The sequence below is a fragment of the Marmota flaviventris genome, chromosome 9 (assembly GCF_047511675.1).
Source record: "Marmota flaviventris isolate mMarFla1 chromosome 9, mMarFla1.hap1, whole genome shotgun sequence".
NCBI classification, from domain to species: Eukaryota; Metazoa; Chordata; class Mammalia; order Rodentia; family Sciuridae; genus Marmota; species Marmota flaviventris.
In genome coordinates, this window is record NC_092506.1 from 80,702,671 (window position 1) to 80,730,440 (window position 27,770).

General features: G+C 42.1%; 1 long non-coding RNA gene across 1 annotated transcript; it reads left to right on the top strand.

Annotated features, from left to right (window-relative positions):
• LOC114105085 (uncharacterized) lies at nucleotides 1-27,624 on the top strand. Its single transcript, XR_003584938.2, has 3 exons — nucleotides 1-510; nucleotides 23,720-23,856; nucleotides 27,249-27,624. It is a non-coding gene; the product is annotated as an uncharacterized lncRNA (long non-coding RNA).
• Nucleotides 27,625-27,770: the final 146 nt, after the last annotated feature.

A 27,770-nucleotide genomic window follows, 5' to 3' on the forward strand; every position in this document is an offset into this window, starting at 1 on the left:
CTATCTGGTCCTATCACCTGTTTGTGTCAAGTCCCGCTCAAGGCTGAGCACTCAACCCCCCTTGGGCCAACAAGGCAGCTTGCAGACCCAGAGGCCCCATTAGATTTGGGCTATAAAAACTCCCTCCTGCCAGGCCCCCTCTCTCTTGCTCTTTCTCTCTTGCTCTCTCTCTCTCTTGCTCTTTATCTTTCTTACGCACGCTCTCTGTCTCTCTCTTGCTCTTGCTCTCTCCCTGTTCATCTCTTCTCTTTTCTCTCTCTCTCTTTCCTTCTTTCCTTTCTCTTTGTTGCACTGCTGCAATAAAGATCTTTTAGTTGCTCCGAGTGTTGTGGTCACTTTCCTTTCAGGAAAGGGCTCATGATACCAGCATTATCTGTAACAAAGCAAGTGAGAATTACATTGAAAATACAAATGCAGCAGAATCTAAAACATGTCTACAGCAAGCAAGGATCAACTGAATCATGATATGATGCCCATCATTACTAAAATAAGAAGTGTGACAATTCAAAGGTAATTTTTGGTTTACTGCACTTCCTTTTCTTCCTCTTTAATTAGTTTTTTGTCTTAAACAATAAATATTTCACTTAACCCTGGGTTGGTGGTCATTTAGTGCTAGTTCAGCTGGGAAGTTCTCCTTCTGGTCTTGCCTGGTTTGCTTAGATGGCCACAGTCCTCTGGCAACTCAACCTTTTGAGTGTAGTTTTTTTGGTTTGTTTGTTGTTGGTTTTTTTAATTTTTTTAGTTGTTGATGGACCTTTATTTTGTTCATTTATTTACATGCAGCGCAGTGCCTCACATGCTAGGCAAGTGTTCTACCAGTAAGCCACAAACCCAGTCCTATATTTGAGTATATTTAGTGAATGTAAACATGTTTCCATAAAAAATGTTAAAGATATATGGCCAACCTCTATCACCTTGCCATATTTTTCCACTAGTTCTTGGATTAGTCAACCACAAATTCACCTCTGTGAGGCTTCAAGAACCTCACCTCTCCTAGTCCCACTGGGGAACAATGACTTAGGTAAAATGCAGAGATTAAGGTACACAAAAGAGAGGGCTGGAAGGAAGGGTTAGATAGGAGAAGGGAGTCATCATGAATGCCAAGTTAAGGAGTTGGGACCTTAATTGAGCAGCATAAGAAGTCAACATGCCTGGAATCTAGTCCCTATTCTCTAAGAAATAATTACTATTCTGAAAAGAGAAAGTTAAAATTAGACTCTAAAGAGAAGATATGACACCTACCACAAACACTAGAGCAATGGGCTGGAAAATAAATGCATGGAAAGTCCTCAATGACCTCCCCGCTTGACATGGCAGTTGCTTGCTGCTGCTACTGGCTTCCTAACTGCAGCAAAGACACCAAAAGCTTTCCCTGCTTTCTGGCCTCCTGAATAGTAAGCTCCAGGGGCTCACTGGAGCTTCCGTTTTCACTGAGCAGAGTAGAGAACAGGGATACCAGCTGGCCAGCAGAACAAGCCTAAGGGCAGTTCTACTGTCTACTCATCCAGACTCAGCTCTGTCTATCCATCCAAGCAGCAAAGGCACCTGCTGCTCCAACCCCAGCCCTACCATGGCCTCTCTCTGGGCCTCTCAGATTCCTTAGCCATAAAACAAGGGAGAGAAAATAAACTCTAGAATTCAAAGGGTGGTCTCAAACCAGTGCCATCCACCAACTCTGTGTTGCCGATTCATGACAAGGACAGAAATTAAGCTTTAACAACAATGTTATGGCTACCCAGTTACATACATAATCCATGGAACTGTCTTGAACTTGGCACAGACTGGTATGCAAGTTTCCTGTGGCTATCAAAACAAACTCCAACTGAGTGATTTCAAACAGCAGAATTTACTCTCTCACAGTTCTGGCGACCAGAAATCTAAAATCCAGAGACAGGTAATACCATGTTCTTGGAGGCTCTGAGGAGAATCCCTTCCCTGCCCTGTCCTTGCCAACTTCTGGGGCTGCTGACAGTCAATGGCTTGTGGCTGCAAAATTCCCATCTTTGCCTCATCTTCACATTGCCTTCTGTGTCAAGTGACCCCTGCATTGCCTCCTATGAACGTATGTGATGGCACTTAGGATTGATCTCATTCAAGATCCTTACTTAATAACTGTTGAGGGCCACAGCTGAGAATGACCCCTGGCATTTTGCCAGAGGGAATGGTTGAAAGGTGATGCCAGCTGAGCCATTGATGATGATGATGATGGTTAGTTAAGCTGTGTATTCAGTTGTATTATTAGACCTTTGCTGTTGAGCCATTGATGATGCTGATGGTTAGTTAAGCTGTGTATTCAGTTGTATATTAGACCTTTGCTGTTGAGCCATTGATGATGATGATGATGGTTAGTTAAGCTGTGTATTCAGTTGTATATTAGACCTTTGCTGTCCAATAGGGCGGCTCTTGCTGCCTCGGGCTCCCGAATCTTTGGAGTTCCCATTGAGTTCTCAGTTCTCGTGGGGTTCCAAGAGAGTTGGGGCGGAGCCCGGTGGAGAGCTGGGAAAGTTCCCGGGGAGTGTGTGTGGAGTGCTGGTGGAGTTCGGGCAATAAAGCTTCCTGTTTGAACATACAAGGCTTTGTGGCGACTCAGTGATTTGTGCCCAGCCAGATTGCGGCAAATAACACCTACAAAAACTTTTTTTCCAGTTATAGTAACATTTATAGATTCCAGGAAACAGGACACGAATATATCTTTTAAGCCCAGAACTGATCTAGGTATTCCTGAATTCATGTGTGAAAAGCTTTCCTTTGTATATACTGTACATTCATATCAATTAACTACTGGAGAAAATGAAATCACCATGCTGATTTCCAAATAGCTTGAACAGCAGTGGGTCTCTGATGTGGGTCCCTGTAAGCAGACATGCTGTAGAGCCATACTGTGGATCCCTGGTCTTCCTCTGTCACCCAGAGTCCAGGGATAGGCAGGACAGACTGCAATGGACTCCCCAGGGAAAGAAAGCAGGCTACCAGGGGGCAGGTCTGGTCTCCCAGATAACTGGCAGGTAATGAAGGGGCTGCCCTCTCCCACTCCAGACTTCTATGCCTCATATGCCTTTAGTTATAAAGTGATTAAATCAAACTGTTTTTGGGTCAAGTGTGCCTCCCTCATCCCATCAAACACTTAGAATTTTAAATATGTAAAGTCTGAAAACAGAAACAAAACTATGTATTGAAATCCTCATGTATCTAGCATTGCTCTGCTACTAAAACATCCTCTCCCCCAACACCCCACTGCCTAGCCTCAAAAACACTCAGGAAGTTTCCAGCTTCAGAACAGAATGGAGAAGGCATTTGGAAACTTGACAAAGGAAGGATTTCATTTCTCATTACAAGTTTTCCAGCCTTTCAGAATCCTCCTTGCTAAAGAAGCCACTGTGTTTCAAGTCCCTTTGCCATGTTACACTTCAGCCTTACAGGGCAGACTATGTCAAGTACCTGGGAATGTTTAAATGATAATATTCAATAATAGCCATGACCACAGTGAAACCAGCCCTCTCTTCACTAACTGCTGATAGGAGTGAAATAGGCACAGTGCTGCACATTCTTATTAAGTAGCTTCAAATTGTATACACCCTTGGACACTGTGATTCCATTTCCAGAATTCTACACTAGGGAATAAATCTGAAATGGAACAAAACAGAATGATCAAAGATATCCATAGCAGCCTCATATATGACATAAAAAGCTGAAAACAGATTTTGTCAAAAAGAGAAAATGATTAAATTAATCCTTATACCAATTCAGGAAAGTAGGTGTTTTTACTTCCACTTCACAGATCTGAAAAACTGGAAGCACCAAGAGTTGTGATGCTTGTTCAAGGTCATCCTACTCCTAAGAGATGCACTGGAATTTTTTTTTTTTTTTTTTTTTTTTTTGAGGTAGGGTGGGTACCAAGGAACTACTGAGCTATATTCCCAGCCCTTTATTGTTTTTATTTTGAGACAGGGTCTCACTAAGTTGCTTAGGGCCTTGCTAAGTTGCTGAGGCTGGCTTTGAACTTGCAATCCTCTCGTCTCAGCCTACCAAACTGCTGGTATTATAGGTGTGTGCCACCACACACAACTGGCACTAGAATTTGAGCCCACACAGCCAACTCCAGAGTGTGTGCTCTTATACTCTGAATAATGATCCCAGAGCCATCAGGTCCTAACCCTGAAACCTGTAAAAATTACTTTATATGGAAAAATGTACTTTGAAGACATGATTAAGTCAGTTACATTGAAACAGAGATACCCTTCATTTTCTGGTTGGGTTCTAAATGCAAGGGTCCTCATAAGAAAGGTAAGTTTTGTATTTTTTTAACCCCATCCTCCCTTCACTCATGTGCACAAAAGTGGCTATGAACACAGAAGAGGAGACTGGAGTGCTGGGTGACATGCCAAGGAATGCCAGCAACTATCCAAAGCTGGCAGGGAAAAGAATGGATTCTCTCCTAGAGCCTCTGAAGCGAGCACAGAGTGCCTGCACCTTGATTTGGGATGTCTGACTTCTAGGATTGTGAGGGAATAAATATCTGTTGTTTTAAGGCACTCAGTTTATAAAAATTTGTTGCAGCCGCTACAGGCAATTCATACAAGCTCCTGTGCTACACTGCTCTCAATGCAGGAGAAAATATTCGTAAGTTAAATGGAAAAAGTAGAAATCAGAATTTATACACAATGATCTTAATTATGCTGTAAAAATATATGCAAATACAACAAAATGTTTGTAGTGATTATCTTTGAATAGTCAAATTATGGATAATTTTCAGCATTATGTCTTTTGATATTTTTCCAAATTTCTATAATTAGTATGAATTATTTTACAAAGAAAAAAGTTATCTTTTTTTAAAATTAGCAATTCAAGACATTTCTGGAACTCTAACTCAATCACAAAGATTAGAAATCAAGAGATCCAAAACTCCCTAATAATTGTTTTAATTCAATCTCAAGCAACACCTGAAATAATCAGCAACCCAGATGCATGTTTTTTCTCTAAGTGACTCCACTCACCCCTTCTCTCAAAAGCCTATTAGTTTTCAGACTCTGGCAGCACATAATGAGGCTGAAGGAGTTTCAGGCTTTAAAGCAAGAAGATAACTTGAGATGGTAAATGTCTTCCTGCCTACCTGACTGTATGTGGTAGCGGAGAGAGGAGATTCTTATGTATTCCCAGAGTTCATCCAGCCCACAGTCTGTGGCTACACACAAAGAACCAAAAGCACCAGTGAATAAACATGTAAATGTTCGATTTCTCTGTAGGTGACTTCATGGAATGAAACATCAAATTACACATGACCCTAACTTTACAAAATTCCTGACTCCGGGGCTATTCTATTGCAAAACTCTTCTGCTATCATCTGTCCAGGCAGTCATAAATCCAAAGGCCAATTTCACTATGTTAACAACACGTCCTTTGATTAAATCTGTTCATGTATATAGTGTTAACATTTTCCCCCAAATGTGGGTAATACTAGACCAAAATAGAAAACAGCACGTGTGTGGTGTTTCTTTATATGAAGGTCACTGGTTCCTTCTAAGATGGGGCCAGGTCAGAACAAAGGAGCATGAAACACACACTGTGTGGTTTCAGTCCACCCAGTACAACACAGGGAGTTAGGGGTGATAAGACTACAGTACAGGGTATGTCCTGCGGCCCCAGGTTTCCTAAACACATTTATGCATTCTTCACTTTGCTAATCAACATATACAGCACCTACTATATGTCACGCACTATATGGAGGTTGTCTCACATTTTAAAACATATCTCCAATGCTACTCAAGGATGGAGGAGTTGGGCAACAGGTGACCCTCTCACTGATCTTCAGTCATGTGAACCACAAGGATACCAGCATTAGTGTTGAAAGGAAGACTCAAGTCAATCAAAAACCAAATTATGTAGCACTGTGTTCTTCCTACAAACCATTCTCAGAACACTGAAATTAGTTAACGAATATTGGAATCTCCCACTTAAGCACCCACTTCATACAAAGAGTGTTAGCACTTTCCTATGTTTTTCCACTTACCATTGTATTTCCACACTTAGCAGTGTCTACCTTAAGAGGTACTCATCAAATAGCTGAAATATAAATTTAATGCAAGAATGAATGTGGATAGTTAACTTCCTCATCTGTTAAAATGGAAAAGCCAGGAAGGAGGCAGATTACTTCCCAAGAAAATGCTAAAGACTCTAATACTCTGAGTGATGCTATGAAAAGAGGGTTCACAAATGATTCAGCTTGAGAAATGCTTTGTTTTGTTGCCTCCTACTCCTCTTAAGGATTTACAATGTACATTATACAATAAAGAATCTGGAAACTCCTTCAATTAGGAACCTATTTGAGCATTCCCAAATCCTTTTGTGCTTTCACTTGCTGATATCACAGAAAACCAGTTCTAAGGAAACGATGGGAATACTAACCCAACCTCTTCGTCTGTTTCAAAAGTATTTAAGTCTTTATTAAGCCCATATAATGATGAAAATGATGATAATAAAGATGACTAACATGGAACAAGTGATTACCCGTACCAGTCATAGTACTCAGTGCTCCTCCCCCCAAGATAAATATGAAACTTGGCTCAGTCTATTAGAAGAGACCATTGAAGACAGGATTATAACCAATATTAGCTGATACATACACAAATACACAGATGCATACATGTATATAAACACATAATTATGTATATATGCATATGTGTACACACAGGGACAGAGGTGGTAGTGAAGATGTGTGTTCAATTGGCATGGAGCCTAGGCAGGAGAAGCAAGAACACTGGGTATACATATGACTGGGTCTTACCCAGTGGTTTTCAAAGTATGGTCCACAACCCTTTCTGGGAATCCTGCAAGGTCAAACTATCTTCAAGTGTGTTGACATTTGAACTAAAGGTACAAAAACAATGGTGGGTAAAATTGCTGGCATCTTAGCATAAATCAAAATAGTGGCATCTGACCACATTAGTACTTGTATTTTCCACTATTACACACTTGAAGTTCATTTTTTATTTGTTTTTAATGTCAATTTCAGTTAAGAATGTCTTCTATGGAGCAGCAAAAATTATTAGTTTTGTAAAAAAAAAAAAAATCTTAATTTTATTAAATAACTACTCTCTAGTTCATGTTCTCGTGGTATCCCACATGACAAATGGCAAGCATTCATCAAGCTTTTCAGCTGCAGGTTGCCGGGAAGAAAGAGTACTGCTATGACTCAGCTGCAGGATGCAGGAGCCACCGTTTCTCAAGGAACACCATCCTTACGTGAAAGATGATTGACAGAAAAAGGATGGTTATTCAGATTTGAGTATTTATAGGCAATCTCAACAAATGAATAAAGCGAGCCTACTACTTCTAGGAAAACTGATGACATCTGTTGTTAAAGGTAAAATGTGAATTTTCAAAGAGAGTAAAATGTAGAAAACTTTGTATTATGAGTTTCAGAGCATCCTAATACTTAAAAGTGTTTAGGTAAGAATGGTAGTAAAATAAGCAAATGTGATATTCTATTTCTATATTAATATTAAATGTGATATATTAATATTTTCCAAATGACTAACATATACTATGACAAAATAAGGCATAAAAGATGCTTCAAAGTGCAATATGGACCAGTGGACTTCAATTTACAAGAGAAAGAATCTATGAGTATGGTTTCAGATTTCACACTGTGACAAAACTTTGAGAAACTGCTACTGTTAAGTTCTGATGTAGTTTCAAAGACTGCCCTCAATTAACTGAAAAGATTATTAAAAAAAAAAAAAAAATCTTCCCTTTTTCAACTACCTATCTGGGTAAGGCTGGATTTTTTTGCACATACTTCAACCAACACTGCATACTGCAGCAGAATAAAAACAAAGTCATTTATGAGACCCCAGCTGTCTTCCATTAAGGCAGACAGTAAAGAGATCTTAAAAAAAAAAAAAAAAGAACAGTCTCACTCTTCTTACTAAATGTAGTTTGAAAATAGTTACTTTTCATTAAAAAATGTTATTCACATTATCATGTTAATGGGTTTATTATTCTTATAGTTAAACTAATTTAATAAAAATTTAAAATCTTTTCAAATTTACTTTCTAATGTAGTATTATGTGAATATATAATTCACATAAATGAAAGCTCTTTGGTCTGATTTTTAAGACTTAAGTATAGGAGTCGTAAAACCCAGTGTCAAGAACCACTGGTGTAGTATGCTGGGAGGCAGGGAGTAATGGAGGTGAGGTAAGAAGCAGGAGGGAAAGGGACCCCAATGGTCTTTGACATCATGATAGGGTGTTCCGATATGATCTTATAAAAGCCAAAACGGTGCAGACTACCAAAATGCTATGCATGGATTTTCTTTTCAAAAAAGTGAGGATTCTATAAAAGTGCCTTCTGCTTTGTGAACATAATTCTAAAAACAAGTAAGTACGATGAGAAGTCAAATCGTAGGGCACTAAAGGTCCACTTTTACAACCTTAGAAATGAAATACAAATTTCTATAAAAGAGCACAAAATATTAAAATTTAATGGTGGAAAAAGAAGAAAAGCAGGGTGTTGCACACTGACTTGCAACCAAATAAAATTCTGCAAAATGAGGGAAACCATCAGTAACAAAGTGCAGGGCTTTAAAAACATAAAGATGACAAAATCAAGATGCATTTCAGGCAAGTCTGGAAAATAAAAATATAGGAGCGAGCAAAGAGCAATAAACAACAGCAGTAAAGAGTGAAGATGAATGCAGCCAGAGAAGACAAACAGAAGCATTTAGAAATAAACAGTAGCAAGGAGAGGAAATCAGCAATGTCCTGGATTCTAGCCACATGTATTCCCACCACTGGAGGTGGGAAGACCAAGCAAGAAACCCCTCCAGAGCGAAGTGGACCTCCTGAGCCAGTATCTCACCAGGAAAAGTCTGATTACACCAATCAAGAACATGGATCACACAGAGGAGACAAGAGACAATTATTAAAACTGGCTCTCAATGAGCTTACAGTCATTATTTTTTAAATCAAAAAAGCCATTAATAGGATAGTTGTTACTAAATTGAGAAAGGTGTCCTATAGGGAATTCTAAACAGAAACCCTTGGCAATTTTCTCGAACTCATAGGGCCTGAGTTTCCTCGTCTGCAAATGGTGGGGGCTGGAGTCCCCCACCTACTTCACAGGTTGGTGGAAGCAGAGCCACTGCATCCTGGACACTGAGCACAAGCCTGGCATGGGGCAGATGCTCAATAAACAGAGGATGTTACTAATATCACTATAAATTACCACTTCAGGGTCAAAGCAGAGTTCTAAGAGCAAAGAACCTAGGCCAGAAAGCTCCCCAAAGTCAAATATCAAGGTTTTAAACGTCACCAATACTTGAACTTTAAATTGGAAAAGGAATTTGAATGGCTTTGTCCTGGGACTACACATGCTTAGCTGGTAAAAAAAACTGCCATGGATCCAACAAGGCCTGGGCCAGTCTTCTTGGCCTCTCTGGTACAAGCAGCATGTATCACATGGGCACACTGTCAAACACAGGGAGACCCAACGAAGGTCAAAAAAACAACCAGCTTCCTGAACTGCCAACATTGCTACGCCAGGTGCCTCTCACACATAATCTGCCCTGTCACCATTAGCCAGGACAGACGCCTACACAGTTACCAGGAAGCTGTCTGACTGAATTGCTCTCTTGATCTGAGGCCCCAGGACTAGACCACATTGCCCACCCCACAGTGATCCAGGGCGTGCTCAACAGATGTAGGTCAGCAGTTCTACATTCAGGTGGAGGATTGGGAATCCAACAGATTAAAAGAAAAAAAAAATCCAATAGAAAAAAAAAAAAAATCAAAAGATTATGATCCATTTAAAGAAATAAAGGTAGCCATTGAGAGAAAGATGAGTCAGGAAGAAAAAGAGAGTAAGGAATATTTTGACAAGGATAATCAATTTGGCCAAAAATAAGTGTTTTTTTTTTTTTCTTTTTTCATTTCCCATAGCTAATGGAACACCTAGTAAATACTGATACTCCAGATGCTGCCCTTGAGGCTAGGGATGGGAGGTGAACTGTGCTCTCCTGCCCTTTCTGTCCTCAGACATTAACTGGAAACCATCTCTTGTGGCTACCAAGAATGCAGTACTGGGTACTCTGGAAGCTTATGTCTGAGAGGCCATAGGAGCATAGGCAAAAGTCCTGAGGTCTTTCAAAGTCTGGCAGATTTGAGGAGCTAAAAGGCCAGGGTGCAAAAAGGCAGTCAACAGAATTGTTGAGAGGCAGGCAGGGACCAGACTGCACAGGGCCTTGGAAACCCCAATTTCATACTTTCATACTTCTAAGAGCACAGAGTCTTTGAAGATCTCATTGGAAGAAGGCACCATTTGATTTGCATGTTAAAAGTTTACTGTGGCTACAGTGTAGAGTCATAGAGGGCATAAAATGCATACACAAAGGTCTATCAAATAGAAACTTTTTTTTTTTTTTTAGCCACAACCTGTGAGTAAGAAGCTTTACTTTGCAACGCTGGGTATGTACACACAAGTACTTGCCACAAGTACTTGCAGACAGTCTATGGCAGGCAGGCAGGCAGCAGCCTGGCAGGGAACACTGGAATTTTCTGCATCCTGGAGCCAGCTTTTCAACCTCCCTGAGTGAGTCTCAGTTACCTCATCTGTAAAATAGTGATAATAATGGAACTTACTGTATACACTGTTGTGGGAGATAAATAAGTCAATATACCAAAAACCCTTTTTAAAAAAACTATATTATACACAAGTCACAAAACTAAACTTTATGCCATACTCTCATGTTTTTCAATCTGTTTCTTTTTCTGTATTTTTAAAATGCTGGAAAAGAGCCTCTAATTAATTTCAGAATCCAGTAATGAGGATCTCTCCCTACAGCTGGGTGATGGCAAAGGAGGAGGCAGCAGAAGGCAGACACCGCCATCACCCATGTCCATGCTGACAGGACTCCTGAACACCTGGATATGAGGGTGAGGGAGAGAAAGCAGAAAAGGCTCTCAGGCCTCTGGGTTGATGACAATGACATTTCTGAGATGGGGATCCTGGGAGGAGGAACAGGTTTTAGTTTATAGGAGGAAAGGAAGATTAGACTTTCTCTTTCAAACTAGAGTTTCTGCCTGGAGTAGGATTTGGTGTAGGTAACAAAAGGAACCTTCAGCATTCTCCCAAGCAGGCTACTATGCAGAGATTTCACATCACAACTCTAGTTACTGACAACAAAATGCTTATGTCCAGACTGCTCTATCAGGCGAGAACCTCATGAACCAAACACAGTGGCAAGTAGCTCAAGAGAACTCAGGGACTTGGGGCTCCCACCGAATGTCTTTCCTTATCTGACCAACATAAAGCACTAATCATACTTTAATTAGAGTCTGTCTGCCCATCTGTTCCTCTACTCACCAAGCAGCTTCAGGGCGGGGACCACTGTCTCACTGATCTTTCCATTCCCCAGACTTCCCCAGCATAATGTCCAGTACATTGCCTATAATAGGTGCTCAATAAACGTCTGCTGGCTGAATGGCTGAGAATCAACAAGATAAAACTCTCCAGAAGGCCATTACCAGTGCAGAAAAATTAAAATAAGGCAAAAATAAGTAGAATCTGTTAGGAGAATTCTGATCACTTAAAGCTGTGGGTCAACAAAAGCCAATGGTGCATGGGGAAAATGAGTCAACAAAGAAAATACACTCTGGGATCTATAATGAGAATAGATTTTCGTCATAATAATCAGAAACACTAAGAAGACTTGGTATGGAATCAAGAAGATAAAGACAAAACCAAAGAAAAATATTAGGCCATACATACACACACATAAATAAAATGTGGTGCCTTCCACAGAACACATTCATGTTTGCTTCTTCACATTGCTTCCCTTGCTACATTTTCCATCAGCTCCAGACCTCCAGGAAGCCTCCCAGCTCCCAATCCTCGGCTACCTCCAATGCCCAACTGCAGCATGCTCTGTATGTATGTGATTTATTTCTCTGGTAGACAGGAATGGTGTTACGTACATTGTTATTTGCTCCACCCTCACCCCTTGCACTGAGGAGGCACTCATCAGTAGCTGATTCATTTGTTTTTATATTAATTCACTTTGGCATTAAATGCTAAACTTGGATTCATAATTTCTAGATTTACACCCTTTAGCTGCAACTATTTCTGAAACTACCATTTTTTATAGTAACAGTGCATTGGTTCAGCACCTATCCCCTACCAGACATAGCTAAGGACTTCAAGTACATCATCTCCTGTAATCTCCAGTCATTCCCACTTTATAGGCGACAGGACAAGACTTAGAGACAGCACAGTTTAGTAGGTGGCAACTTCGGCCTTCAAATCCAAAGTTACTGAACTCCAAAGCCAGATAAATGCGCAATTATTGTAAAATTTTAGCACCATTATCCCTGTGACAGAAACATGAAGAACAGCCCATCTGATGCAGAGGCAGCACTCTCTGCTCCCCAGGACATAATTAAGACTGAACTCAGAAAAAGCCTTTTTTAGGCTTGGAAAGGCCATAATGTATCAAAAGCCATTCATTCATTTCCTAAAAATACATAAGTCAATTCAAGCAACTCTGCGATTAAAAAAAAAAAAAAAAAAAGATGCTAACAGCATCATTTGTTTCTGAAGGAATATCTAATTTGCAGTAAGAAAACCAATGGTGTTGAGGATTATCAAATCTTTGGTATCAGGTGATTAATGAAATAATCACAAAACCTGTGATAGCCTCCCTGTCTCCTATGTTATAGGGCCCCTATGCTTTCGAGTACATTATTTATTTGATCATGTACCTGTGAGACAATTACAGGTACCTCACTGTGCACATGAGAAAAACCATAAGTAAGAAAATTCAGGGAGTCACTGAAGGTCAGGATGCTTATCACTTTGAACCTGTGGCTATAAGTTACAGGAAGAAAACACTTCTGCTTAGCTGAGGCAAAAGGGGAACTCTTGATGACAAAGGCTGTCGGGGTCTCTCAGGTGAAGGTGTCCCCTCTCTGCCTGCAGCTTCCTCCAACCCATGCAGACCAGCTTTCCCCACAGGCAACATTCCAGGGTCTCTACTCCAGAGAGGCTCTTGGCCTCAAGGTCAACAGTCCAGAGACAAGGCTTGAAATACTGTCTTCCAGGCCTCTGAGCCTCTCCCCAGTCCCACCCTGGGCTGGTATGATGGTGGGAACAATAGGACAGACAGCAGTTCTCTGCATCAAATCTTCAGGCCTCCATTTTAATATCTTTGTTCTGGTGCGGGGTCCAAATCTGGCTCTGTGCTTTGCCACTGCAATTTCTACACAAACAGAGGCTGCTTCACATTCACTTTGGTATAGAATCTCCATGTCCTGCTGTCTCTATAGAAACAGAAGTAGGGAAAGGCCCTATTTTAACAACCTATTTATTACATGGTCGCAATTACTGCCTTGGATTCTCTTGAGACACCAGGTCTTCATAATACATTCTTCCTTTCACTTAAAAAATATTTTTTTTTTTTCCAGGAAGAGCCCTGGCTAGCGCAGTGGACTTAGAACACAGGGACCAAAACCCACACTAGGTAGGCCCCAAGAGTTGAAGAGGGGGCACAGGAAGTGCCTCTAAAGAAGGGGGGGTCTGCCAGTCCCAAAAGAAGAAGGGGGTTGGGCAGATTAAGTAAATGAAATCCTGTAACTGCTAAGCTCTGCTCTTCAGACCTCAAGTCCAGTGATCTTTCTACAACAGTCAATGTTATTTGGGCATTAAACTGAAAAACATCCACAGTGAAGAACCACCAATATGCGACAAGGCGCTAATTTTGCAGTTAAAGATGTTTAGTGCAAACAGAATTAGGAAAGAGATCAACAAGCCATTTACATCAAGTAGTATCCCAAAATTAGAGATCCCTACTCCACATCTGTGTGATAAGAAGCAATAAAAACTATTTCTTTACATTAGGGTCAGTCTAGCCTTCCCGCCTCGCCACTTGCCCTCCTCCCCTGCGGCTGAAGGATGGAAGCTGCATTTGAGGTCCAGGTTGCCTCATTCCTCTACTTAGCTGCAGCGTCCACCTGGGCCCAGGGGATAAGGTCATTTCTTCCAAGGACAAGAGCAGGAATCAGAAACACACAACAGGCCCACAAAGGCAAAGCCACTTATCTCAAAACCGTGCAAGTATCAGGAGGCTAAGAGAAGAAGTGGGCACGTCTCAGGGTGTGCCCAATGCTGACTCAAACAGCTCCAGATGACAAGACCACCTGGTGCAGAGCAGGCAGCTCAGAGAGAAGTGTGCAGGGCCGCCATCCCAGGCGCCTTACTGAGACTGCCAGAACGCGCCAGCTTTTCCTTCTTTGGTTCATTCACTTCCAGAACCCTTGCCATCCACCAGGCACTGTCCTCAGTGCATCTGCATATTCTGTTGTATTTGGGAGAAGTCAGCCCTCATGAGTTGGCTGCACTGGCCACAAGTGGTTATGGTGACTTCTGAAAGGAGTCTAGAGAACAGGATGATTTTGTCCTTTTCTCAAAGATCTAACCTAAACCTAGAGGCTGATATCAATCCCCATTTCTTCTCCAGTTCTAAAATTTTGCTTCCATCCCTGAATCCACTTCCTTCTCTTTCCACAGCCCTGAGATAAAGGTTAATATTTATTAAGCACTGCCAGTATGCTCAGCATTTTATATCCATTATCTCATCTGATTCTCATAGCAACCCTAAGAGGGAAGACCTACTTCTAAGCCCTCTTTACAGAAGACAAAAGCAGACAGAGTGATGAGGCTACATGCAGGGCTCACTTACCTGGTGGCTGAGTGACAAGCCAAAATCCCAGCCCTGGCCAACAGACTCCGCACTCCTTTCTCATACCCATATTCAAGGGCCTCACCAGAGAATAATTTCTATGTGGTGTCACTTTAAAAGCCTTTCGTGGCAAGAACATATATGGCTGCACCTTCAAGTTGTTGGAACTGAGGCAAAACTCATATAACATATGTAAACCCTCTTGAAAAATACACTTGAGGGACATTTAGATATTCACAAGGCTGTGCAACTGTGTTGAACATGTCATTCTATCATGTTCCTTACCTCAAAAGAAAAACAGCAGCTACTAAGCAGTCAGTTCCCCGCCTTCCCCCAGCCCCTAGCGGCCACCCATTTGCTCCGTCTCTATGGCATGATGTACCTATTCTGGATATCTCTTATAATAAAATGGAATTACATGTATGTAGCCTCTTGTGTTTGGTTTCTCTCCCCTATATCATGTTTCCAAGGTTTACCACACTGCAGCACACGTCTGTACTTCATTCCTTTTTATGGCTATAAATATGGATACATCACATTTTGTATATCTATGCATTCAACAATGGAAACTTGTGTTGCTTCTACCTTTGGCTATTATAAAGAACATTCATTTATGAAGATTTGGGTCCCTCTTTTCAATTCTTTTGAGTACATAGCTAGGATGGAATTTTTGGGTCCTATGGTAACTCTATGTTTAACTTTTTGAGGAACCATGCCCCTTTAAAATATCTTGAAAATTTCTAATTCCACCAGGAAAAGTCAAAAGGAAACTGAAAGCAAAATACAAAACCACAGTGAAGTCAAAGAAGTTTAAAAAAATTTTTTTCTAGTCTCACTCCATTTTTTAATATATTCAAACCTGGGCAGAAGGAACACAAATAGTATACCACTTTTTTAAAAGGCCAGGAATACCACAAAGAGAAATTTAAAGCAAGCAATTCCTTGGAATAATTAACAAAGGGTTGCTATGTCCCCAGGATATTTTTAACAACAAAATCACCTAGACAGGACTCTACTAGGAGCTACATGGTTGGTGGTAAGACTTTTCAACCAAAGAAAACAGTCAGAGGACAAACACAGGCCATGAACAAGGACCACATTCTGTGATCAGGGAAGACTGGATTTCCTTGCCCTCCTTCTCATTTTTCTCTTTAGAGACTGTAAGTCCCTAAAGTAAAAAATGTCAGCAGTTTTTAAAAAACACACCATTTTGTGTCCTATACCTTAAAAGATCATTTCTAAATGGGTCTAAACCATCATCAGCACTTTAAGATCGACTGGCTAGAAACAGCATGAGACCAAGGAAAGAAAAGTGAGAGAACACCAACCCAGGAAACATGTGCCCTCATTATGCACCTGGTCTTTCAGCAGTTTTCATGAAGTTTAGAGTCACCAATAATTCTGACTGGCAGCGGCAAGATGGCAGTGCAGAGGGACTATACCAAAAGAGGATGCATTGGCACCTTTAAATTCAGCCAAGGAGAAAAAGCTCTCTGAAGAACACAGTAACCAACTATAAATGACTAAACTGAGTCTGCTGATAGGAGCAAGACACTGACCCGGCAGGGGTGGCTGGCAAATCAGGTAATGGGAGGTGAGCTGCAGCACTCACTGGGCAGGTGTTCAATTAGAAGGAAGTGGACTGAAAAATAGCTCAATTAATTCATTGTGCATTCTGTCTGGGAAAACCTGAAGATAAGCCTGAAACATCAACAGCTGGCCAGAGACTAATATCACAGCTCCACTTTTGGCAAAAGTCAGAGCTAACAAAGAAGTCTGCACAAAATATAAAATGACACTGAGATTAGCTCTGGTAAGCTCTTTAAAGTTCAAGCTAAACCAAAGGCCAGGAAGTAAACCTAGCAAGAAGGCAGTTTATTACGGATCACAAAAGCCACTCCTTCCTCCTGACAGGGTGTTCCTGTTCAGCCTCAGAGGCAGGTGGAGCTGGGGCTGAGGCCAGGGAGCATAGAACAGAAACCATCTAAAAGCCAAGAACAAAGTGATGGGATCACCCTTATTTGCAACATCCCACGTGGTGGCCCAGCCAGGCTGAGCCTTGATTCCAATCCAACAGGAGGACAGACCCTCAATCTGAAATACACTGGAAAAAAAGATAAAACATGAGAGTCATGTGGCAGAGCCAGGAAGAGGGAAAGACATTAAGAATATAAAATCAAGGGGATAAAAAAAAAGGTTATCAGGGCCAACATCTAGCAGAGTAGCTATTGAAAAAAGAGTTCCTCAATCCTAGCGGGGAGCATCCCCTCTAGAGGGCTGACAAGGAACAAGGTAACCAACATGGAGGACAGAAAGTTGAAATAGACCATATCTGTAGTGTCTGGGCAACTCCCTTGTTTCAAAGAATACTGAGATCCAGAGAGATTCTGCAACACACCCAGGACAACTGTTAACAATGGCAAAGCCAGGTCCAGACTCATGACCTCCTGGAAGGCCTTCCACTGATACTGACAATGATGACAGTAATAGCTTCTATCTACTGAAGAATTAATGAAGATGCTATATGGAGAGTTTTACATATGTTACCCAGTTTACTCCTCTCAACAACCTATAAGGTAATAATAATATTTTAGCTCATTTTACAGATAGAACATAGAGAGGTTAAGGAGCTTGCCCAAAGTCACACAGCTTGTTGGAAGCACAGACAGGATAGGAACTAAGTTTGGCTAAAAATATATGCTCTTAACCATTACACTTGACTGTCCCTAAACTATGCTGCTTCCAAACAAGGGAGAAGGTCGTATTTCCAACTAAAGTATAAGCCAGAAACTTTCTACCATTAAGTAATTTTCAGTATCTAAAATCATGTTCTCCCAAAACAACAAAAACAATCAGCACTTAAGGATATAAAGAACAAAATCATTAACTTTGGGGGAAAAGAAAGATTATTCTCCAGCCTGAACAACAGAAATAAGAAGACCCAGACTTGAAAATCAGGGGCTAATTCTAAAATCCAGTCCCTTTGGGATTTTGTCCAGAGTCATACACCTTTAACAAGTCACATATTTTTAAGTGATTAATTCTGAGTGCACAGTGGTGCTGGTAGGCCCACTAGATGACTGCAGAAGTCAGCATTTTCCATATCTTGGAGTGTCCACTAAAATATCACTGGGCTATGTGTAAAACCACCAGTTTAAGCTAAGCACATACATTGCTACCTTCAGGTTTCAGAAACTGTTGATTTTGATGAAATAAAGAGCACCTGGCTTTCCCAAGAAAAGCCACACATTCTCCATTCCACTGTGCTTAGCTCCACTTCCCTATTGATGGAAGTCTTTGTTTTCTCTAAATTACAAACTCAGGACATCTCCTTGCATGCACAGCTGCATCATCCACTTCCTTTTACTGCCACAACCAAACCACAGTTTCCAGCTACAAGTTCAGTTCAAGATCAACAAGCATCACAGAGCTGGAGTTCTAGAAGGGGCCTCCTGCAGGGGTTCTGGCTCCAGCTGGGACCCAAAGTGAGTCACGTAATCCTTCTTAATATTAATCATAACACCAAGAGCAGCACATAACACTTACTTGCTGCTTATCAGATGTCCAACACCACACTGAAGAATTTTTCTCACCTGATGCTCACAGTACTTCTAAGGTAGGTGCCACTTGTATATCTAGCTGAAAGACGGAGGAAGTTACCCAAAGTTACACCACTGGGACACCGCACACACAGAATTCAAACCCAGGACTCTTGGACTTCATAATTCCAGTTCTTCACTATCAAATGCTTTGCACTGTAGGGAAATAAAAACTCTCCCTCTACCCTTTAAGGCTTTGAGTCTATGAAATAACCTGTCCATAGCTAGATTAATAGAAGAAAAATTATACATTTATTTACCGCACAGGACATCATATTAAAGAATAGTGCAGGAGCTGGGGTTGTAGCTCAGCAGTAGAGCATTTGCCTAGGTTCGATACTCAGCACCACATAAAAATAATAAAATAGAAGTTTTTGTGTCCAACTACAACTAAAAAATAGATATTTTTTTAAAAAGAAAGAATAGTACATACTTGAAAACCCAGGAAGATATAGAAGCTTATATTCCCTCTTCATAGGAAGATGCAGGCAACTTAGAGCCAATAATTTCTAGGAAAGATGAATGCCTAGGCATGGTGTCACTCTCCAGTTCCCTTTCTGTGGGTCTCCTCTCCTGTGATATAAGTTTAATCTTCCCTGGTTGCTGAGACCCAAGGGGAGGGGATTCATAAAATTTGAGTTCCTTTTGGTTGATCTGTCTTCAGGCAGATAAGGCAAGTTCAGAGAAAGCCCCTCTCTGCCTTTGCTATTTCTACAGTATCCTCAGTTTAAAGTCCAAATTGACACAATTTGGGGGTGGTATTTTGTAAATTTGCTTTCCTCATCCATAATGCAAGGGCAAGACCACACTCGCATTTCCTTGTGAGAAGCGTATTCTGCAAATGGTCCTTAACATGGTTCTGACTGTTCTTCTAAGTCTGTACAGGAAACAATAATGAGTTCTCAATAGAACAACCAAGCAGCTGAGTACTTAGTACTGGGCTAAGGACAAAGGGAATGGTAAAGAAAGACAGATGGGTTCCATGTTTCTCAATGGAAAGGCTGTGGACTTGGTGCAGGGAAGGGAGACAAGTCTGGCTATGTGGCAGCAGTAGGCAAGATGAGCACAGTCAGCATCCCTGGCCCCAAGGGACTTCCAGTACACCCACCACCACCACCTCCGCCCGCTCAAAGGCTGAAAGGCAATTCTGTGAAATAAATAGCTGCAGCTGCCAAGACAATCTAATCTGCCTTCTTTCTGCCATGTAAAGTGATCCCAAATCGTTCAAGTAGATGTCAGTTGTATTCTACATAGAAGTCTGATACAAGATGCCTAAGATACAACAGGGACAGGCCAAGTTCCTGCCACTGCAGAGCTTGCTATCAAGTTAGGCAGGTGGATGATATGCACATAACTGAAATAAACTACCCCAGGTGGTGTAAATCTGGGAGACAAAGGAGAAACATCTCCCACTGGGAAGCCCAGTCCTTAATCCTATTGCAATCCCATTAGCAGTAGAAAACTTGGTTTGCAAATTTCTAGTTCATAATGCATTATGACTTAAAAGCCACCATTACCACCACCACCATGCCAAGACTAAACCTCTGAAGAAAAGAATAATCGTCTGTACTCACAACAATATTTGCACAAGCACATCTGCAAGCCAACATCCCCCATAGACTGCAAGTTCCTCAATGCCTAAAGTAAAGAGAATTGCTCAAGATCACACAGCAAACATACACAAAACTGGAATCCCTAATGGTCAAACTCACAGGTCCCTCTCCTGGCTCTTACAGAACTTCCCCCATACTTCTCTAACTCAAACTTTAACTAAGGAGGGAAATCAGGGGGATAAAGAATTCTCATTGGGTGGTTGAGTCTGAATCTATTAGATGCTTGAGTGGGGGTCTTTGAGAGGTGAGGCCAGGGAACCTTTAAAAGTCACCTCAAGCAGAAAAAGTTACCTCAAGACAGCTATATAATCAGTGAAGCTGCATGCACTGAAGGTGAGATGTATCCAATATGCACAATTAGAATACCTCTATTTCCAAAATCCTGTTTTGGAAATTCATTTTTAAACCACTGGCCCAGGCATTTCTGAGAAGCCATGTGGTTAACATGGATTTGTTTAGAGCAGCAACCCCCCCAGACCAAAACGAATGGGAAGGCTCAGAAAGATTCTACCTGAACTAAGGGTTCTTTATGCTTCATCCTCCTTCTTGTTTTGGGCGAAGGTTTGCAGGGAAGGTCAGTTGCCTTTGATCCTAGGAATAGGGAGTTTCTCAGGCCTCAACTTTAGTATTGAGATCTGTGCTTTTTCCAAGTCATGATGACTAAAAAACTAAATGACAAATAGTAACCCATTAATTAAGCCCTGGGTGATCTTACATACGCTCTCTCATTTATATCTTACCACAGCCTCTTTTGGATATTATTACTATCTGCACTTTATGGAATACAGACTCAGCAAGGTTAAGTAGCCATGCCTGGCTCACAGTTAGGAAATGCTTAGAGAGGACCCAGGATGGGTCCAGACACTCCTGACAAAGAACCCCATAGGCGGCAGACAACTCTGAAGAGGCGTTCTTTCACCCTCTCCACAAGCCGACTTAAACAAACACCTTATCAGATGTTTTTCAGAAAACTTCCAGGGGAAACTATAACATGAACAAAATTATGCTACTGAAGAGTGTCACGTCCGTGGCTTCCATTAAAAATCCCTGTCTGTAAAATGGGGATGGTGGTGGCTCTCGGGGAGTACTAGATGAGAGGATACTTGCAAACTACCCAAGACTCAGGCACATCAACAAATATAATAACCTTAAGCAGCAGCATTCCTGTCAGCATGGGGGAAAGCTGTGGAGGACTAAGCACATGCAGATTCCATAGACTCCTATTTACTCCTCAAAAGTGTAGGGAAAGTGGAAGAGGGGGAATGCTCAGGTCAACAGCTATGCACACAGGAGGTGGCTATTTGATGCTGTCACCACCTTTGTGGTCTCATGGGGTCTCACCACCTACCTGCACCCACCCAGGGTCTTGGGCATAACAGAGAGAAAAACAGTGAAACAGGAGAAAATCCAACAAAGAGTGAAAACTGAGAATTTTGTAATCCAGTCACTCCAGAGTGACAGACTAAAATATGACTTCAGTTCCACACAGAGGTTCATCTGCCCCTGCCCCTGGGGGTCTTGTGTCCCCAACACCCACAGCAGGCCTCTCCAGAGAGGAAGGCCAAGGAACTCAGCTGAGCTCCCCATTTCCAGACAAGATGTCTTCTGTTCCCCAGGCTATGGTGCAAAGGCCAAACTGTTCAGAAGCACAGGTTCCAATCTCAGGTCCTGCTATTGACACTCACCACTTTGATCCTCGGTTTCTTCCTCTGTAAGGTAGAAAAAACGGCACAAAAGGCTCAGCACACAGTAAATCAACAACTCTGACTTATAGCAGAGACAAACTAATGTTAGATAAACACTAAACTTGATTCCTTAAAAGGAAATGGTTTCATGCAATTAATGAGGATCAACAACTTTAAGAAAACTCAGGAAAGCAGAGTGGAAAAACTACACTCCCACTTCCTGCAGGGTTAATGCCTCTCGGCTACTGCTGCCCTGGATGCCTACAGAACTGGAGTGTCTGTTCACCTGACTCTTCACACTTTATAAATACACTACTGCCAACCAGAGGGTGCTTGCGGCCAAACCCCTGGGCAAACCAGGCCATCAGAATTTGATCCGGAAATTAAATGTCCATGCAGCCTAGCCTCAATCAGTTCAAAATAGATATCTGTGACCTAATTAGTCTTCGAGTACCATTCTCAAAGCCAAAAACTAGGGGAGAGTGAGACAGATGTTTACTTCAGCAGAGCCCTGCACAGACCCCAGCCTTCCTGTTAGTTGAACCATGCCCTGCAACAGCAATGACTTGAAAACTGTCTCAGGTTAGCTAGACAGAAACTCCACTTGAGGATAGCTGATTTTAACCTTTGTTAAAAAGCAAAAAGTCACAGAGGTCTTGCTAAGAGCTCAACTCTGACTATTCCCAACATGCACCTCTATCCATGTGGACCAAGGACTATAGTTACCTATTCCTAATCCTCAAAACTGCACATCTTCCCTATGAAACGGGGAGCGTAGTTGTCTTTGACAGTTCATTATCTTAATGTTCTACAGCGTCTTGCACAAAATGGGTCCAATAAGAAGTTGAGCTTCTTCTGACCCACTCACATGCTTAGATACTTGAGATTTGAGAAAAGAGCAGACAGGTATTCGCTGTAAAGACAAAGCAGACAGACAAGGCCAGGGAAAGTCACTGTATGCGTTCAACCACTGTGGAGCTACAAAAATGATCTAAATCAAAGTTTGTTTCGGTAAGGGAAATGTGAGTCATGGGCAGAGTAAATCCAAGGAATTTGGCTCAGACAAATTTCAGTAAAGTTCAGAGCATTCGGTACTAAGTAGAACAACACTAGGTAGACAGTGGACACTACGTCACCAGCCACACAACAGCAGAAGAAGCAAGCTGACAGCAAAACAAACTGCCACTCTTCACATCCAAATCCACCCTTCTTAGATCTCTGGGGTCAGCCCCAGACAACCCCATCTCCATTACACACTAAAAACTCCCATCACAAAAACTTCCTTGAATGCCCTGTCATTTACTTAGCAGTCTTCCCCAACATAAGGACATTTAATCATCACCACCATCACAGGAGGCAAGCACAAGAGGCACTTTCATCACCCTCTTAGACATGAGGAAATTGAGTCCAAAGCACATCTATCACCCGGTAAAATAAAGACTGAAGCACAGACCTCCTAACTCCAAGTTAAAGGCTCATTCTCCAGAATTACCCAGCACGGCGCACCCAGACCCGACCAAGTCATGTATCTGAGCTCTAAGCCACTGCTCTCTACCCACTCAGGACACCTTCTAGCACATACCCTTCCCAGCACAGCAGCCCACGCACTTCAACCTTCTTCACAAAGACAGAAGCACACAAAGCATTAACCTTGGTATCCATCAACAGGTGGCACCTGTCAGCCGCACATCCCTGACAGATACACAAAACTCAACCCCTAGAAGTTTCAAGGGAGACACATATCAATGAGTGTCTTTCTATGCTCAGTGGCAAGCAGGGGAAGGAAAAAATCATGGATTCCAACAGCCACAAACCAGACAGCCTAGAGATCCTTCTTCTGAGTATCTCTCTTGCATCCAAATCCAGTCTCTGGAACTTACTAGCTCTGTGAACTCAGGCTCGTGTTATAGCTTGAATCCTGAATGTGTCCCAAAGGCTTGTGTGTTGCAGGTTTGGGTCCCAGTCCTTAGCACTGTTGGGAGGCGGTGAAATCATTAGAGATGTGGCCAAGTGAAGGAAATTAGGGCATTGGGGCATGCCCTTGAAGGAGGTACTGAGACCAAAGACCCTGCTTATCTTTTTACTTTCCAGTTGTTCCACCACATCCTCCCACCATGATGGACTGCCTCATCACAGGCCCAAAGGCACAGGACCAGTGGACCATGAACTGAAATCTCCAAAACCATGAGCTAAAAAAACTTTCCTCCTCTTAAGTTGATTTATCACAGGTATTTTGTCACAATGACCGGATGCCAATGCAGCAAGGAACTTATTTTTCTAAATCTCAGTTCATTTATAAAATAAGGAATTTTTAAACAGTATCTTACAGCATATGTGCTTAATGCCACTGAGCTGTACATTTGAAAATGGTTAGAAGGTTAAGTTTTATGTTGTGTATATTTTCCATGATAACAAAAATTAGTTAACATTTGTATTTTTAAAAATTATCTCACCCATTAATAACAAGATTAAATAAGACTGTAATGATACATTCTTATGGTGTCAGGCACATACTAAATTCCAATAAGTAGCTATTTGTTATTAACAGTAATTTTAATCATTTTTACTATAAAGAAAATACATGTTCAATCTAGAAAATGCCAAAAAATATAGATACAATTTCCTAAAATACCAAATCGAGGGATAACCAAATATAATTTTTGTAGTGTTTTTTCCTATGTAGATATTTTTAACAAATTTAGACCCTAATGTACATACAATCTTATAATCAGGATCCATTCTTTTCTGTCTTACTTGTAATTGCAAAAACAATGCTCATAAAAACATTTAGAAATAAAGGGCCTTTGTTCAAGGCAAGGATAGAAAGTTATGTGAAACCTAAGAACAAGGAGATCACGTTGAGCAACTGGAGACACCAGCCTCCAGGGTTGGAGTGGAGATTTAGCCTAATCCTCTGCACCTGCTCCTCTTTTCCCCATCATCTTTTACCCATAAAGAACTCTGGACGTCTGGCCAAATAGGAAGAAGCCCATCAAGAAGCACTGTAGCTGAAGGCCATGAGCTTGTGTCAAGCTGCCTAAAACAAAAGAGTTCATGCTTCCCTCTGCCCTGTCTTCAAAAAGTTCCCACTGACCAGAGAGCCAGAGCAAAGGGGCTGCCCAGAGTGGGTGGGAAAGACAAAGAAAGGAGTTACTCATTCCATCCATTCTTCCACCTCCAGGTTAATGAGGAGATAACTTGAGGCCCAGAGAGCCAAGTGACTTCCCCCAAGGCAGCAATGATGAGGCCATAATTTAACATTCCATCCCCAATTTGAAGACTAGAAGCTAAATCACAGCTCAGAGCCCAACAAAGATGTCAGGGCCCACATCCAATATGATCTTGCCTGTCAACAAGTATTCATATACTAAGTGCTTGGGACACACCTACAGAGACAAAAGCCACCCCTGGGCAGAGGATGAAGAAGCTGTTTTGTGGGAATACCTGTAGCTTCATCTGGCCCCTACTCTTGGGCAAGGCCTCTCTGTTCTAATTTTGTAACAAAAAAACAAAGCAAGACCCCATAGATTTTGATGGATGTCACCCGTGTCAGAACTTCCCGAGCAGCTCTGGCAGCGAAAGGCTGTGCAATCTAAATGCAGTTCCTCCACGGAAGCTCTTTTAATGTGTTAGGGGAAGCACCCCAAAAATAACTCTGCAGAAGGAATCACTCTCTCACAGAATGAATCTGTAATGTTCCCCTCTAGCTAGGAATAGCCTTCACAACTTCAGCTTTGTATGGGTATTTTGCTTGGGGGAGAGAAGGAAAAAGACCCAAAGGCAACTCCCAAAATACTACAGAAGAGCAGCTGCTCCTGGCACAGGGCAATTCTATTTCCATCTCTGCTTACACATGATTATCTTCTAAATCTATGCTCTCCAGAGGGGCCACAGTGACAATGCCACCCAATAACCTCCCAACGTGGGCTGTTCCTGGCACTCAGTTCTCAGGAGGTGGAAAAGCAGGCCCACCTTTGGCCCAATTCCTTTGAGCCTTCATCACACAGCTCCAGGCCCTTTCCTTTGGAGGCTCAAAGAGGAAATTCCATATCAAACAGATAAGGCAATTTCCTTTCAGCTCTAGGCCAAGGAATCTGAAGTTATGATTCCCTCAGCAATCAAACTGACCCAGCAACTTCAGTCCCTAAACTAGGTACACTGAGGGCAAGCCTCCATCTGGAGTTCCTTCTTGATAATGTCTGTTAGCAGGCTGAAGTGTTTCCAGAACAACCAAGAACAAAGTGTGGAGACTCTGGAGGCCAGTTACAAAGTGGGTGGTGGAGAGGGTCCCAGGCCCATGTACCACACTTCACTACCTTTCCCCTCATGTCCTTGTGGCCTCTACTCCCTGCCCTGTATATTCAAGGCTAAATGTGGCCCACTGACCAAGGAAGCTGACTCAACTCTTTCCACAGCTCAGTGACTTTACACACAGAAGTATACTGGAAGCAGAACACACTGAGCTTACACACTGACCTCAGCATTTTCTAAATCTGCCCAGAGTGATGAGCACATGAACCATAAGCACTGTGTTCAACAGGCAAGCCTGGGGCTGGAGGAAAAAGAGCGCAGCCACCACCACCACCACCACTGGTAGTGAGGCTCTGCAGCTCATGGCAGGGTGTCCACAAGACACCCCAGGCAGCCCTCCACCTTGCAGCCTGTCTAACCTCTGTTCACACTTTTCATGCATCTGGTTTATGTGTGAGGAGAGGAGTAAAAAGGCATCCAGAAAGAACAAGGGCAGTAAGTGTGGATCAAGGGTCAACAGAGTACCAACCATTTTTATAAACATAGAAACAGTTACTATGAGCTGATCCACACTCTATCCTGCCTTTATGTGTGTTCACAGCCAAAAGAGTGGCTCCCATCCCTCTAGAGCAAACAAACACAGGCAAAGACCTCCTTGATCTTCAGTCCCCTCCTATAACCCCAACCTCTTGGACCTTATATCCTCATGGCCTCCCCACAGCACATCCATACTGCACTTCCACTGCACTGTCCCTAAGCCATCTGGAGGTCCCAGGCCTCTGCATTTGCTGTTCTTCTTCCTCCATACACCAGCTCCCACCTCCAGACTGAAACCAAACACAGCCTTCTCCCAGGGGCTTCCCTGGCCACCCTTCAGCAACCCACCTCCCCTCTGCTCAGGCACTCGCACTGCTCTCCAGCAATCACACCCTCTCATACACCAACTGGGGTTGAGTGTCCAAAACACTCACACCTACCTGGAACTTTAGAATGGGGCCCTACTTGGAAACAGGGTCTGTGCAAACACAGTTTGTTGAGTGTGATGAATTTTATGTCAATTTGACTAGCCTATGAGTGCCCAGATATTTGGCCAAACATTATTCTGTGTTTGTGAGGATGTTTCTGGATGACGTGGCTATCTGAATTCGTAGACTTAAGTAGATTGCCTTCCCAACTGCCTCATCAATCAAATAAAGATATGAACAGAAACAACAGGCTAGGTAAGAAGGAACCCTATTAACTGACTGCTTGAGCTGGTACATTGGTCATCTCCTGCCTTTGGATTTGAACTGAAAAATTGGCTTTTCTAGGATCTTAAGCCTGCCAGATTTCAGACTAGAACTTACACCATTTCCTCTCCCAATTTCAGGCCTTTGGACATGGATTGGAACTTATACCATTAGCACTGCTATGTCGGCAACTTGCTAACTGCAGCTCTTGTTGCTTCTCAGCCACCACAATCATGTGGGCCAACATACTTAATCTCTCTATATATTTGCATACCTCAATTGGTTCTGCTTCTCTGGAGAACCCCAGTACAACAAGGTCATATTGTTGCAGTAATCTCCTATTAGTTCTGTATCTCTGGAAAACCGTAATACACAGATGTGGAGGAACCCCATGTAATGTTATGTGAGGGCAGAGGCAGAAACAAGAGCTGTTGCCACTGACTGGTACAGCATGGGTGCCAGTAACCACAGAAGCCAAGACAGAAGCATGGAAGAGATCTCCCTCAACCTCTAGAACTGTGGTAGAATAAATTTCTGTTGTTGGAGCCATTGTTTCTGGTACTTTTTATAGCAGCTGGAGGAAACTTATATACATATCATGTATTGTGATTACTCAGTGTCCATCACCCTCACCAGAATACAGGCTCCACAAAAATAGGATT